This window comes from Balaenoptera borealis (assembly GCF_965194805.1).
Source record: "Balaenoptera borealis genome assembly, chromosome: 1".
NCBI lineage: Eukaryota > Metazoa > Chordata > Mammalia > Artiodactyla > Balaenopteridae > Balaenoptera > Balaenoptera borealis.
The window spans coordinates 86,877,519-86,882,776 of NC_138860.1; positions in this window are offsets into that span (position 1 = coordinate 86,877,519).

The following is a 5,258-nucleotide window of genomic DNA, read 5'->3' on the forward strand; positions in this document are numbered from 1 at the left end:
TGTTTAGTTAGAAGAAGGGGATTTTTTACTCCTCAGACGGGACGTGCTTTCCCGCTCCCGCGTCCCCGAGAGGCGCGGTCCGCGCGCTCCACGCGGACGTGGCGGGCAGGTGGGGGGACGAGCCCGCGGCGTCCCCGCTGGACCCTGGCGACTCTGCCCGTCGCGGGCCATCGGAGTCCCCGGCCCCGCCGCCCTGGGGCGCAGCGACCGAGCCAGTGCCGCCCCCTCGTCGGGTCACCCTGGGTCTCGGGGGCGAAAGGCAGAGGCTGCGCCCACTGAGTCCTGCCCCGCGAGAGGGCTTCGCCCCGCACGTCTTGTAGCTAACTGCGCGGTTGTCCCTGTGAGTAAATGGTCGCGGGGCGGGGCTGTGACGTCGCTGAGCAGCCAGGGTGACAGCGTCTTAGCTTTCGGGTCGAGGGTTCCAGACCTGGATGGGAAGTACTGTATTGTATTCAGGTGCCCTATTATTCCGAATATTAATGGATCCTATCCCAGTTTATTATGGTTTTATTCACAATTTCTCGCTCCTAAGTCTCCGTTGGACACGAAAAGCCGCTGTTAGGCTAAGATTTGAACCTTCCCTCCAGGAAACCTCGTCCTTCCGTCCCAAGCTCAGCCAGAGAGGGGAGCCCCGGCCGCGGATTCCGGCGTCTGAGGAGACCCCAAGTCCCTGACCCACGGCCGCCCGGCCCGGCTCCTCCGGGGCCGAAGGTGAGACGAGCCGGAGCCGCTCCGGCTCCGGGACCGGCGGGCGCCCCTTCGTCCTGCCGCGACTCTGCTCCACCGAGAAGACGCCCCAGGACGTGACCGGATGGAAGCACTTCTGCCCTCTTACTGCTCGGTAGAAACGTACGGACGAGGACTGTGGTGGACTTGAACAGCGAATTAAAATGTCCTCTTCCAGGTGCTAAGGAGCATCTCTCTGAGTTTTAGATTTTGGAACTTTCAGAGGTTACGAAGGACCGACTGACACAGCTGTCTTTGGAGGACGTGACGAGAAAGGTGTGAGGCCGGCGAAAAGATCCGAGGACGGGCAAGAGCAGGAAGGAGGAGAGAATGACACAGAAGGGAGAAAGGGGCTGGAAGGGAGAGGAGCTGGGCGAGCACTGCAGCGGGGGCAGTCGCTGGGTTTGGGCGACCACGGCTCCTCACTCTGGAGCGCTCCCACCCTTTACCGACCTGCCCGAGAACCCGGTTCCACCCCAAATCGCCAAGCTGCTTGCCTGGCATTTGTTCTTGCAAAGTTCCCTCTGCCGGTTGGGTTTGGAGGGGTGAGGTGGGCTGTGTTGGTCTGCAAGCGAGTGGAAGTCCTGGCGGCTGCCTTGGAGACGACTGGCGGGTAGGGAAACACACAAACTCCACTCTTCCCTCTGCAGGCCGGTCTGCAGGGCCTGGGGTGGGAAACTGGAAAATCAGAGTCTCAATATTTATTTAGAGATAAGGAGATAAATAGCCAAACATTTGGTTGTGTGAGTAGAAAGTGGTTATCCCTGGAAAAAAGAAATGTGGGATGGGATCAGGGGACTACTGTTTCCCATAACAAGTTTTGGGGCATATGTAACTTTGTATCACATGTGTGATATTTTTAAAGTTCATTGCTTGTATTTTGAATATAAATTTTTATGTAGTCATATGTACCACTCTTTTAAAATTCTGGGTCTTGTGTCATGTGTAGAAATGTTTTCCACTGTAAAATCATAATTTTTCTTTTTTTAAAAAATTGGGGCCTTCTTGAAGCAAGGAATTGGACCATTATTCCCCTATTGATGAGCTGATCACGTGCGCTAATATACTTGCAGATCCTCCCAGGCCAGGAGGTTACTGCTGGTCAGAGAGGATTGCTTTACTCTCTCTAGGAGGGTCCACAGCCACTGAAAAGTATCAGTAACTTAAATAAAATCCCACCCAGTCTTTATGCAGTGCTGTGCCCAAAACACAAGAGCTTACACTCAGTGATTACATGTTAGTGCCATGTGCCCAGGCATAGTCTACAAGTTTTACATGGGTTTACTCATTTAATCCTTTCAACAGGCCTATATCATATCATCATCCTCACTTCCCATATGAGAAAACTGAGGCATGGAAAGGTTAAGTAACTTGTCTCGTCGCTCAGTCAGTGAGTGGGATTTGAAAGCAGGACTTTGAACGGAAGCCCGCCTGGCTCCACAAGATATGCTCCCAATCAAAGAGGAACACAAATGGTAAAGATGCTTGACAAGAAATTTAAGTCTGTATATTTCTTTTGAAAAAAACACCAAGGAGGAGTCACGCAACGGGCATAAAACTGTCCTAAATATCCTCGTGACCCACCTGCCTCCCAAACATCCTTCTTATCCCAACAGCTGCTCCCCGCACACCTCCAACTTAAACACAATTCCTGCCAGAGCTAGGTTTTTCCTTCCCTTTATCTTTTCCTCTCACCTACCCCATACCTCTTCCATAGCTATTCTGTTCTTTCACTTCCAGGTCATTCATTTTCTTTAAATTAAAAAGTGTTAAATATATATAAAGAAGAAAATAAGCAGCCATCCATAGTCCCACCTCCTGGAATTAACTACTGTTAACATCTTTACGTATTTTTCTTCAAATCTATTTTTAAGTTATTCTAATTTTTGCAAAAATTATATATGCTTATTATGTAAAATTCAAATGATGCAGAAAATGCAAATATGTAAAAATTTGAAACATCTTAAATTCAAAACTAACTTCTGTTAAGGTAGGTAAATATTGATGGAGTCATTTTGGTATATCAATATATATATAAATTTGTTTTTATAAAATTGAGCTCTTATAGATTCTATTTTTATTTTAAAGTATTCAATTTAATAGTGCATAAAGTTAACGGAAGAAAAAGATACAAAAACAAAAATGAAGAAATTGTTGAACTTTCAATCAAATTGTTTACCACAAGAGAGAGACTTTTCTAAAAGAACCCTCTAAGGCTAATAATAATGATAATAATTTAATTAAGACATTAAAATTTGGAATGATTCTTATTACTTTTTAAAATCAAATTTCTTGAGTTGTAATTTGAAAATAATACAATGCATCCATTTCAAGTTTGATGACTTTTGACAAATGAATGTACCCACGTAACCACTACCCTGTTCAAGAAGAAAGAACATTTCCAGTACTCCAAACTGTCCTCTGCCGTCCATCCCCCTACCACTTCCTGTCCCAGGTAATCAGTGATCTAGTTCCTGTCACTATGGATCAGTTTTGCCTGTTCTAGAAATTCACATAAATGGAACCACAGACTATGTACTCTTTTCATCACTCAGCATGATGTTTTCGAGAGTAATGCATATTGTGGCCATGTATCAGGAATTTGTTTCATTTTATCCAAGAGTAGTATTCCTTTGAATGCATATATCACAATTATAGCCGTTCACCTCGTGACGGACATTTTGCATTGTTTCCAATTTGGGGACTATTATGAACAAAGCTGCTATAAACAAGTCCCGTTTATATGTTTCATAAATTCCATATAAAATATTTTCTTCTTTAATAAACGAGTTTATTTTGTGAATGGATGTCACATTCGCAAATACAAAATTTATTCAAATGTTACAAAAGCCTGAAGTACAAGCTTATCTTTGCTTCCTGTCAGGACATACTTAATATAAGCCACACACTATGCTAGGTGTATTATTAGGTTATCTCATTTAACCTACACAAGTTCACGAAGTACTAAATATCATTTTCAAATGACACTTGCAAAATTGGCCTAGCAAATTGGAGTTGGCCCAAGCTCAAACAGAAGGCACCAGGACTGAAAAGGAGCCCTCCCCCCTCCCCCCTCCCCCCTGGTTGGGCTCTTAACCCCAGACGCAACCCAATGTCTTCGTAATAACCTCGGTATGTCTGATAGGCCTGGAAACCAATATCCAAGCAGTTCCTAGTCACGGTATTGTTCGGCTTCTTTTGGTCAGAAACTCCTCGATCAGGGCTCCAGAGCATAATATCGTGGACAACCTTGAGACTAAGGAAATCTGTTAAAAACTCTAAAAACCCGTTTTCTCATCAGTAACAGGGAAAACTCCCGCGGCTAGGGAGAAGAGCACTTTTATTTTTTACTTTTACTTCCAATGATCTATACTCGATCTGCACCGTCTGCTTTTTAGTTAGCTTTCTTTGGACCTACCCTTAAGTCTCACCCCTCACCCCTCACCCCTCACCCCTCACCCCTACGGGTCGCCGAGGCTTCCGGAGCTGAGCGGATCTATGAGTGCCGTCCCCGAGGTAGCCACGAGGCAGCGACAGTTCTTCCTTCCATGGTCCTAACTTTCCTGTTTGGGCCAGCAGTTTCTAGTTGCCAGGACTTCGTGGAGCAGAAGTGACAGTGAGGCAAGGGAACACCACATCCGGGGAAAAGGCTTTGCAGAAAGCCCCCAACTGCCAACGCTGAGCCTGGGGTTTTCTTCTAAACTGTAGTTCCACAGGAAAAAAGCTGAAACAACTTGTGACTGAATAAAAAAATGTTATGTACAACTCCGGCGGCCATTTAACGAAACAAAAACGGTTGTGAAGGAAACTTCATAATTTGCCAGGCTAGTGCAGCAGGTCTGGCGTAAACTGCAGCCTGAAAGAGAGCTGGTGTTTCTGGTTTATGAAGGTAAGTAATAAGACAAGGCCTGAGAGAAAAGGCGGAGAGAAGAAAATGAAAAGGGATCGAGAAATAAAAACAGACTGCTTGGGGTGGAAGAAAGGAATGAGCACGACGGTTACACAGTAAAATCTGCAGCAACGATTACCAACCAAGCAGCTGATCACGCCGGAAGCGAAGTCCAGGCTGAAAAGGCATGAAATGCGGAAATGCGTAGGAAAGGAATCTGTTTCCGGTCGCTCACCGCACAGGCCGATAAAATTGGTTACCTCGCAGCGCCTTGCCTCTTTCTGCGGGTCCGTTTCTGCAGAGACCGCTGAGACCTGAGCTCTGAGCCTAGTTGCAATCTGTGTGGTTTACACACGGAAAACTACGCACAGCGCAGAAAACAACAGCGCGGAACACAACCGAAAGTACGACAGCTCTACTTTTCAGCAGCCGGCACTCAGAACACTGTTTCGCACAAACGGTGCGCGCGGGCGCCGCCATAGTGAACAGAAAAACGCGGGAAACGTTTCTTATTTATAGGACCCACAATGTCGCCACCGCAGACAACTGGGTTAGCGACGCGGTTTTTGTCGGTGTGAGTAGCCATCTTCAAGAGCAAGCTAGAAAAACGCAGGGAAAAATAAACCGCACAGCAACTCCCACC